Genomic DNA, 11,360 nt, shown 5'->3' with positions numbered 1-11,360 from the left:
TAAAAAAACTATTTAATTTTATTTATTCATTCATTTATTTTAATTTGACCAGACACACACACACACCTCCCTCCCCCACCCCCCCAGGGGAATGGCCACATCGCAATCCCTTCTCCTCCATTTTCCTCTTGGGATCTTGGGCACACACGTACCCGCACCCAGCGTGAGTGTAAGCCACTGGGTCCAGGACTCAAACCATGGTCAACTACATGAGAGTCCAGGGACATAGCCATTACAACAACTGCTGGTCCCCCATTAATGCATTTTTAACAATGTGTTTCTCTCCTGTCATAATAGACATGTTAGATACATGAGCTTCAGCTATACCTAAAGGAAGGAGTGGACACACACACACACAGTAGCATTGGGTGCTTACGCGTGTCCTGGAGAACTCCCAGGAAGACTCTGACAGAAACCACACTTGGGGTTCAGTCTCACAGGCCCAGGAGATAAGCAAACACAGGGCTGTGGCATGGTTACTGTTGTGTGTCAGCTTGGCAGTCTGTGGCGTCCAGCTGTTTTGGTCAAATGCCTGCCGAGATGATGCCATGAAGGCATTTTTCACATGTGATTAGCATTTAATCAATAGTCTTTAAACGCAGCAGAGTATCTGCTGTAGTGTGTTGAGGGGGAGGGACCTCATCCATTCAGTTGAAGGTCTTAAGAGCAAAGACTAAGGTTTTCTCAAAGAAGTAGTTTGGGCTCAAGACTGTCACATGGGTTTCCAGCCTGTCTGTGTGCCTTGTAGATTCCGGACCTGAGACTATAATGTCAGCTCTCACCTGAACTTCCAGCCTGCCAGTGTTCCCTGGATTGGGGGCCTTCCAGCTCCACAACAGCATGAGCCAGTTCCTTAAAACGAATCTATCTGTTGTCTGTCTCTCTGCCCATCTGGCTGTCTATCTATCATCCAGCAATTCATCCATTCTTCTATCCATCCTCTGTCTGTCTACCTAGAGACACCGATTGTAGATGTGCATCTTGCTGCTCCTGTTTCTCAGGACAATGGCTAACACATCTGGCAAAGCAAAAATCTCAGGACTGATCTGATACCCTTGAGGGAGAGTCACACAGGCCAGAGGTCAGAGGAGAAGAGCACCCTGGTGTGCCACAGTGGCTACTATCTGAACTGTCTCACCGGCCTCTGGTGGCCTGTGAGCGCGCTTACTCAGTACAAGAGCTGTCCCATTAAACAAATCCTGGGGCACACTCGGACAGCAGAAATCCAGGAGGAACAAGGCCCTTATTCCTCCCTATCTCGCAGCAGATCATGATAACTTCAGCGACCTGCACAGGGGGATTGCACTGGCCTCAGCTAGCCTCCATCCTCCCTGGCATGAGCAAGGGTAGCCTGAGCAGAGGCAAGGTCAGAGATGGCGGATCCAGGCACAGCCACCAAGCAGCAGCAGGGTCTTGACCCAGGAGGGTGGAGGATGGTACAGAAGTGGCCACCACCCACCCTGCTCTGTGGCCAGCAGGCTTGCAGGAAACTCATGAGTGGGTCTATGCAAGCCATCAAGAAGGACAAGCATGGGATCAAGGAACTGGGCCTCTGCCCAGAGGTGACCATGAGAACATGAGCTCCCGGGAACACATGGACGCCCGGGGAGGCCACAGAACCTCCCCTGGGAGGCGGGATAGCGTGCTCACACCAATTTGAGTTAAATCTCAAAGGACAGCTGTCACTACTTGGTGAGAGATATGGACAGGGTAGCTGAGGAGAGAGCAGCCTTCGCACAGGGGGGACACAGCGTCCCTCCTTCTCACACCCAAGGCATGGCAGCGACAGGCAGGGCACAGCTGCAGGCCCGCCCCAGAGCTTCGGTTACCTGAATGTGTCCTCGGGTCTGGCTTCTTCCCGGCATCAGCACAATTGGTGACTGTGTAACTTGGGAAGGCGGGAGTGGGGGGAATGCAGCACTGGCTATAGTTGTCATCTAATTTATACTTTCCAAGTCCTTGACTTACTCCTGGACCAGCTGAGGGCCACGGAAGAAACAGAGTGAAGGAAGCAGATTCACCCCTCGTCACTGATGAACTGGCTGGGGCCTAGGAAGCAGGACAGAACAACCCCTCTCCAGTGGGCCACGATGGCCATCAGGGCCCCAGACTAAAGAGTGGCCAAGCAGAGCCCAGAGGAACCCCCGCAGGGGAGGCAGGACCCCTGAAAAATCTAAATTTCTCCAGCTTCTTCCACCCAGGGGTGCTACCAGGGAGCCCAGCCCAGCCAAGTAAATAACTCTTATCCCTATTCGACAGATAAGAAGCATGTGGCCCAGAGGGTGAAGCCTTGTTTCCAGGGACTTGCATCCGGTAAGTTGTACAGCAGGACAAGACCCCACTCTCCCAGTCTGGGCCCAGAGCCAAGTGAGCAAGGCAGAGGACAAACCTTCCAGTCCGCTGGCCTCACCTCACACCCAGCCCTGCCAGCCACCAGGAGAGCAGACTGAAGCAGATGTGACAACTCATTCTAGTTTTCTCTGGCTCCTTTGTGCTCTGATGGCCCCAGGGGAGGGCAGCTATTCCGGACACAGATGACTCCATTAGGAATGGCCACCTCCTTTCCTTGCCAGTCTGACACTGCTGGCACATGGCCTTCTCCTCACATTCACTCAGATGCGCCCCAAGCTGCCGAGCCACTGGGCCTGACCTTCCTCCAGCGTAGGGCTGAGTCAGGCCTTGCCAACAACATAGACCATCCACTTTTTATTGGCCTATTGTCTCAGGCTTCTGCCTTCTATGGAACCCCTAGCTTAGAACCCCCCAAGTCACCCCACAGCAGAGGCAGCCTGGCCCAGAACGGAGGAAGGGCCATGTATCCTTGGTCATCTCACTCTGCAGGCAGGCGAGAAGCCTTCTAAAAGGTGACTCTCCTGTAAGCACCAAGTGCCAGGTTTTCTTGGGCCTTAGTTTTTCTACCTGCAAAAAGGAAATGTGAACTGAGTGACTATTGAGGTCCCTGTCAGCTCCAGTGTGTTCTGGGGTGCAGCCTCTGGAACTCAGACCACCTGCGCTTCTTACCTGCAGAGCCTCCTGACTGACCCTGTCCTGGCCACGCCGTTCTCCACCTGGTCTTTTCTCAGTGCCAGTCCGACCATGACATTCTTTTACTCAGCACACACGCCCCCATGGCCTGAAGTGCCCCCATTATAGACCATATGTGTGGATCCCCAAATTCAGATGTTGCCATCCTAACCTCAAATGTCTTGGTTTTTGGAGGCAGGGCCTTCAGGAGGTAATTAGGTGACAAAGATGAAGCCCTTATGAGGGGATTAGTGTCCTTAACAGGTAGAGACACATATCTCTCCTTCTCTCCTCTCTGCCATGTGAGGACACAGGGAGAAAACAGCCATCTACAAACCAGGACCCGAGATTTGCCGGCACCTTGATCTGGGCCCTCCAGCCTCTAGGCGGTAGGTATCTAGGTGGTCCCCCCATCAGCACTATCTGCAGGCCTGTGAGCCTGCCTCGTCCTCTACGCAGCCCTTTCTTCCATCCCCAATTCTCCTCCGCTTTCCTCTGCCCTCACCAGCAGCGCTCTCCCATCCTCCTGCTCTCTCCTCTCTGACCCTGCTGGCCAGCTAGTCGTATAGGTGACACCATATTCACTCTTGCTCATAGCTGTTGTCTCCCCCACCTAGCTGGTCCAACCACTGTGTCTTCTCTCCCTGAACCCTGCACTTAACACCTGCTCAGTAAGGAAGATAGTGTGGAATTCCAACTAAAGACTGTCTTCCGCCTTTCAGCCCAGTGCTCGTTCAGAAGCCCAGGAGGGCAGATAGTGGAGGTATCCAGAGTCTGCCCCCCTGGAGGGATTCCTCCAATCCTTCTGTCCTTCTGCCCCCTTCATACCTCTTTCACTGAGACTCCCCAGTCCTCCCGTTCATCCAGTCACTTAAGAACCTCACCTGTCTGGGACCAGCAGTTAGCGTAATGGCTATGTCGCTGGATTCCCATGTAGTCGATCACGGTTCGCGTCCCAGACCCGGTGGCTTAAAACTCACGCCGTGCGCGTGTGCATGAGTGCCCAAGATCCTGAGAGGAGAACGGAGGAGAAGGGATTGCGGCGTGGCCATCCCCCATGGGGGGGGGGATGTCTCGCTTTCTGTCTCTCTGTCTCTCTGTCTGGCGAGTGCACGCGCCCTATAGGAAAAACCTCTCCAAAAAAAAAAAAAAGAACCTCACCTGTCCTATGTACCTTTGGTCAGGCCTCACACATAGTATGTCTTAGGTGTTTGCTGACTTTGAAGTGAATAGAAAACAAATAACATCACTATGCCTTCCCATTTCCAGCCAGTACGGCCCACCAGGTTATCTGATCCTCACATGGGCTCTCCAAAGTAGGTGTTCTTTTATTTTACAGGAAGAGGAACCGTGGGAATGGGGCAGAGGGAACAAGACATGAATCACAGGACCATAGCAAATTCTGGGGTAAGGGCACAGGCAGGCTCCATGCAGGGGACCCCAGAGGTACTTCTTAGGCTACCCTCCTCTCAGCGGCCAGCAGTGACCAGTCCTGCACCACCCAGGACCCCTTTCAGGGGTTTCTGTCCAGCCCAGCCCATGACACCTGTTCCTAGGAGGAGCCTGCACACAGGACAGGGGCGCAACTGTGAAACCACAGGCATGACAACAGGAGCCAGGTCCGAGTGCCGGCACCCGAGCCCGACCTCTTCCGGGAAATCCAAGCCCCACAGCTGTTCCCCAGCTCCAAGTTCACGGCGCCACTGTGAGCAGGTAAAAGCACCGCCAGAACTGACTTAATCTCTATTCATCAAACACGATGACTTGTTTTTCTTTAGAAAGAAGTGACAACAGAACTGCATCATAACTCCTGCTTGGACCTGTCCCTCCTGAGGATTTCTGGAGGTAAAAGAGAGTGAGAGAGATTAAAATAATATCCCACAGAACCACAGGGAAAAAATAAAACTACAAAATCGGCAGATCGATGCCCTTTCTCTCAGCAATGCTGTGAAACTATGTTCTGAAACTGCACAGCAAAGGCAGACTCTGCAGCCTGAGGCTACACTGGTGCGACCACAACTAAATCAGGAGATTGCCTCACCAACCTGCGGCCTCTCGGACGGTACCTGGCCACAGGGCTGGGAGGGAGGCGCTCCTTCATCATGACCCCAGGCCTCACCACGATGGCACTGGGTCTGAGCAGACTCAGCCCCGGTGACAGCTGGGATCAGTGTGGTGGTCCCGCAAGGTCTGGCTAATGCCCTCCCTCACACGGGTTCTCCTTTCCTCGACTCCCTCCTGGACTCAGAGGACCGCCTTAGCTCTTGCCTGGGTGCCTGCACCACCCTTCTTAACTCTGCCTTAACTCCAGGCGCCTCCAACATAAGACTGCCCTGCTGCCCCAGCAAAGCTTCTAGAACGCTGGCCCCACCCACCCTGTTCAGAGACACAGGTGACCCACGTGTCCCTAAGTCTCCAGCCCTTCACTCATCCCTTCCTTTTATAGCCACATACAATGACCCAATGGCCCCTATTCAATCAGATTTACAGAAAGTACGGGTTCCCTCGACAGTGCTGGTTCCCAGACACGGGATGGGTGCCTTGCCTTTTCCTGGTCACAGGAATGTTGTGCTCCTGCTCCCGTCTGTGCTGGTCGGAATTCCTTGAATAATGAACAACAGAAACAAAATTCAAAGTCACTCAAGCGGGACCAGCAGATGGTGTAATGGTTGCATCACTGGTCTTCCACATGGTCGACCATGGTTCAAGTCCCAGACCCAGCAGCTTGAAATTCACGCCGGGCACACATGCATGCATGCATGCCCTAAAACCTGAGAGGAGAATGGAGGAGAAGGAATTGCAATGTGGCCATCCCCCTCCCCCGGGGTGTGTGTGTGTGTGTGATTTCTTGCTTTCTGTCTCTGTCTCTCTCTAGTGCACACACCTTATAGCAAATATCTCTCAAGAAACAAAAACAAAAACCAAAGTAGCTCAAGCATAGGGAAGATATATGGGTGAAACTCCCTTACAGGAGCAGAGATGGGGCTGGCTTCAGGTCTGCCTGAAACCAGAGCCCCAAAGGCCCTTCCTGTTGCCCTCTGTGGATGCCCAAGCCCAAGCTTGCCTTTCCCTGCAGCTGCTGCACGTGGCGTCACTCTGGTCCTCCATGAGAGAAGAATAGGCTCTCTCTTTGGGGCAAAGTTTAAAAATCCCAGAGAGGGCTCTGGCTGAGTAATTTCAGATCTAGCGTCCATTCCTGTACTGACCAGCTGTGGTCAGTGGGCAAGGCCCCCCAAGTCTGGTCAGTCACACTGGACCAAACACAGTTGCCTATCAAATCATGGTTGGAGTAGAGTGTGCACTCCCAAGAGGGCAGTCACTTCTTGGTGGGGGTACAACATTCTCATATATTGTAATGTTTGTGCCCCCTCCCCCCCAAAGAACCCACGTAGAACAGATACAGAGCATCACAGCCTGTGGTAGTCTAAAGTCATGAGAGAAGGGAGGGCAGCCAGGAAAATAAACCCAGTCGCTACTCATTTAATGACCTCCTATTCAATGACCACTCGGACTTACAGCCAGCTCTCTGGCCTAGAGAATTCCCTGTCTCCTTCCCGCGGTCAGTCAGTATTCACCACACAAAGTGTTCACCATCGCACAAGACTACATGTCTGGTTTATAAATGTATACTTTACTGTGGACCCATGGTATCCAGAAATATTCTAGTGTGGTGTCCCATGGTAACTATTGGAAAATATGTACTCCAGGGAGCAGCGACACACTGCAAGACACCTGCCATTAAGCTCCTCGCCTATTGACCAATTCACTTCATGACCCAGTTGTAGGAAAGGAACTCTGTCGGTAAGTGAGGAGTGCTTATATCTAGAAAAGCTCCTTGTGGGAGTCATCGTGGAAACAAAAAATTGAGCCAGACTGGCAGAAGATGGTGCATGCTCAGAAGAGCAGTACGGTTCCAGGAGTGGGCAGAGAGCGTCCAAAGCAGTCTCCCACCTCCTACAGTGGCTGACCTCTCCCAAATGTTTATCCATAGACACTGCTTCATTCCCCAAGCTCCACCCACACAGGCTACCGTGGGGTATAGACTTCTGAAGATGGAGCTAGGAGGATAATTACAGCCCAGTCACTCATATTTACTGGCCATTTGTGAGAAACTCAGGGCTTGAAGGTAGGATGTCGCGAAGGTTTGAGAAAAGAGACAGGGAAAAGGTTAAAGCAGGGGGCTAAAGCTCTCTTGGAGCAGAAGCAAAACTGTGCCAGAGCAGAGCCTGTTTATTCCAAATTAAATCAGATAAGCAGTGGGTGAGTTGAGCTATAAAGAATAATGTACAATATACAGGACATCCTTTGTAGGTTATATTCTTGGTACAAGGTCAATAGCTCTCATAAACTTAGTATTTAGACAACATCTTGGCTTGCGGATGTTGTCCAACATCTTAGACACAGCCCATGCCTGGAGCTCCATCCGGTTGACCATATAGCCCCTGCGGCTTTCCATCCGGGAATGGGGTTGCCCTCAACTCCCGCCTGCATTCTTCCCTTCTGGCTGTCCCTCAGGCTTGGGCTGGTTTCTGTCTCCAACGACCATTGACAACCACAGGGAAAACTTCCAGCCAGTCCCTCCTTGGACCTAGCCTGTGCCCAGAGCCCTGTCCCTTCTTCTCACTCCTTCTCCTTCCCAGAGCCTAGATCTAGCCCTTCCACCCCTTCTCTAGTTCGCATGCTAGGAAGACAGGGTGACTGCAGACGTGCCTATAGTTGGAATTGGCGAGGAGTTTGGGATACCAATTTCAACCTATCGTAATTTCCATTGCTCTCCTTTTCAAAGCAAGGTAGGTCTCTTTTCATCCACCTTCCTGCCTAACCACGCTGAGTTTGTCTTTTATCACCAAAAAGAGCCATAAAGGCCTTTTCCAGAAAAAAAAAAATAGTGCTGAGGGCAGGTGGCATGCGTCTGTAATCCCAGCTACACAACTGTAATCCCAGCTACACAGGAAGCTGCAGCAGCAAGGTCATGAGTTCAAGGCCCGTCTGAGCAATGCAACGAGGCCCTGTCTTTAAATAAATAAATAAATAAAAACATGGAAAGGCTCCTCTGCTCTGGAGTCCACCTTCAGTAACATAATGCTTAGAAATGATGTTTTTATTAATCTGCAAGATCACACTGTAGGCAAGATTTTCCCTACCACTCTCAGCCTCAGAAAGTCAAGAAGCAGCCACTGCCCAAATCCCAGGGGCTCACGTGTGTGTGTTTTATTGCTTTCATTTGTTCGTGGCAAAGATATTCCACTTAGAGGGACCAAGTCTAGACTTCTCTGACCCTTTACACTCCCTAGTTGGGGTTCTCCAAAAGTGAGATGAGGGTTCCTGCGCAGTGATGTACAAAGGAAGTGGTTCCAGGTGAGGGTAGGAAGGGAGGGGGTGCGGACGACAAAGCGTAGAAATATTCCAGGCGAGTTTCAGCGCCCTAGAGTGTCAGTCACACCTCAGAGTTCACCCTCCCTTAAGGCCATGGAATGCCAACCAGTCAATGTAAGGATACCCTTGGGGGCTGGGAAGCTATAAACTCATGGCTATTTGGGGGATCCCTACAATTGTGCAAAAAGTAGTTCTAGTTGCCTGAGGGCAGTTCTAAGGCAGCTCGGGTTTGGGGGAGAGGCTCTATTTGGGACCGTAAGGAAAGCCAGGGGGAAGGCCACTGATAATGAATTGAATACTGTGGCCCTCTGAAATCCGTGCCAGGGGTCTTCAAAAAGTTCATAGAAATGTGCATTATGAAAAAAACTATACATTTCAAAGCTTTTCACACCAAATTACCTTACACTTTAATCCTACTTTCCCAGGCACTTTTCAAAGTTCCCTCATATGTTGACACCTAGCCTCCCAAATGATGGGATTTGGAGGTGGGTCCTTTGGGAAGTCATTTAGAATTAGATGAGATTATGAAGGCGGTGCCCCTGGGCTGGAGTTCATGCCCTTATAAGGGGACGAAGAGATCGGGGGGCTCCTCCAGTGCCACTTAGGGACACAGCAAGAAGGCAGCTATCTATAAACCAAGAGGCTGACCATGCTTACTCTCTGTCTGGGGACTTCCTGTTCTCCAGAACAACAAGGGGAAAGGTCTGTAGTTTAAACCACAGACATAACTTGTGTGGTATTTCATCATAGCAGCCCATGCTGACTAAGACAGGTGCAATGCTCTGCCCAGGAGGGAATCTGGGCCTTCCCAAAGCTATAGAGCATCTAGCTGCCTTCCAGCCTGGCCCCATCACTTCCCTGAGCCCTACAGGGTCTCCACAACAGCCAGGTTCCCAGCAGAGCCATCCTGAGCTCACCCAGAACAGGCTTCTGATTGCCTGGCCTCCTGTGGCAGAGCGATAGCCTCCCTTTTTTCCATCTGTTTAAATTCTTTGAGATGCTTGAGATTCTCACTGAGGGGGTCAGTAGGTGGCAGAGTGTTTAAGGGCGCCAGACTCCCATACAGCTGACCATGGTTCATGTCCCAGACCTGGTGGCTTGTTTTCTCTTTCTGGCTTTCTCTCTCTCACTCTGTCCCTCTCTGGTGGAATGAAAATAAATAAATAAATAAAGTTAAATATAAAATAATTCTAAAAAAAAATCTCATTGGATTGAAAAGCTTGCATGTGATTACTATGACACTTTATCAGCACTGACGCTATTTTGAATGTCCTGACAGTATAACTCCATCTTGCGTGTGCACGTTTTGGCTTTGTCATACCTGCTGTCACTGATAAGCTGATAGCCACTTTGTCAGTGTGCACCATTCACCTGGCATGCCCCCTCCCTATCTTGACATCTGGAAACTGAGAAAACAGTTCATGAGGGGCTATAAGGATCTCTTGGGGACAGTAGGTGGTGTGGTGGCTAAGGTGCTGGACTCCCACATAGCCAGTCACAGTTCAAGTACCAGACCTAGTAGCTTGAAAATCATGCCAGGTACATGTGAGTACATGCCCAAAATCCCAAAAGGAGAATGGAGAAGGGATTGCAATATGCCCATGCCCTCTGGGAGGGGGGGATTTCTCACTTTTCCTCACTGTCTCTTTCTCCTTCCCGGGACTGTACTTGCTCTATGGCAAAAATCTTAGCAAAAAAGAAAAGAAAAACAGATCTAAGGGTCTCTGAACTATTATCTGCGCCCCATCTCACTGTGACTCCACTGCGCAAGAATCCCTTCTATCTGAGATGTAGCTGGAAACTGCCTGAGGGGAAAAGTCTTTGGACCTCGTTGTTAACGACTTGAGGGAATTCCGGACCCGTGTGAGTGTCACTTTGAGGGAACTGTCTCCTGGGCCAACTGGAAGATTCCTCCCGTGGACACCCAGAATTTAGTTCATTATTAGCACACGTTCTCACATGCTTTCTCTCTCTGTGGCTACATCTTTGTCTGTCTTCTGCTTGCACGTGTGTGCTCTACAATACACCAGTTCACGCGGGAATGCTCTTTTCTCTGTTCAGTTTGCCATTTGAATTAGGCATAAAAAAACCACCCCTCTCCGGGAGGTTAACATTGTCGCTAGGTGCTGGGGAAGCCAGACCGCCTTTGATTGGCCAAGATGGGACAGTCCTCCTGCTGTACCCCGCCTCCCCACCTGCTTGGCACCTGTCTCTCCCTCCCATCACTTAGGTTTGCCCAGATCTCATGGGTGTCCCATCCCTGCCCTTCCCGTGCCCCCCTCAGCCTTTGCCGCAGATGCTGCAGCCCCGTGTGCAGAAGAGAACTGTCAAGGCCAAAGTACCCCACCAACTCTTTCAAAGTCTATCCACCCTCGAAGCCTTGTTGAGCCCTACACCTCCTGAAGGGACCCTTGTGTGGCCAAGCCCTTCTGGCTAGGCCTAGTAGAGACATAACTTGTCCTAGACATTTGGCTGAGGTTTCCACCCTGTCACCTTCAAAGAAATTGAGCTATCTGGGTAATAATTCCTCGGCCTGTCCCACAAAGATTCTTCTGTATCACTGAGACTAAGCTCTATGCAAAAGAGGAGGGGGAGACCAGGGCATGTCCACACTCGTCCACGTGGGGCAGCTGGAAAACTGTCCACATTGGTAACAGACAGGGCTTCAGGGACCAGCAGTTAGCATAATGACTATGTCGCTGAACTCCCATGTAGTCAACCACGGTTCGAGTCTTGGACTCGGTGGCTTAAACTCACGCTGGGTGCGTGTGCGTGCATGCCCAAGATCCTGAGAGGAGAGTGGAGGAGAAGGGATTGCAGTGTGGCCATCCCCCCTGGGGGGTGATTTCTCACTTTCTATCTCTCTGTCTCTCTCTGTCTTTCTGGCGAGCGCACATGTCCTATAGCCAAAACCTCTTAAAAAAAAAAAAAAAAAAAAAAAAAAAAAAAAAAACAAAAAA

The sequence above is a fragment of the Tupaia chinensis genome, unplaced genomic scaffold (genome assembly GCF_000334495.1).
Source record: "Tupaia chinensis unplaced genomic scaffold, TupChi_1.0 Scaffold000170_1, whole genome shotgun sequence".
Lineage (NCBI taxonomy): Eukaryota > Metazoa > Chordata > Mammalia > Scandentia > Tupaiidae > Tupaia > Tupaia belangeri.
Note: the sequence above shows the minus strand (reverse complement) of the source record.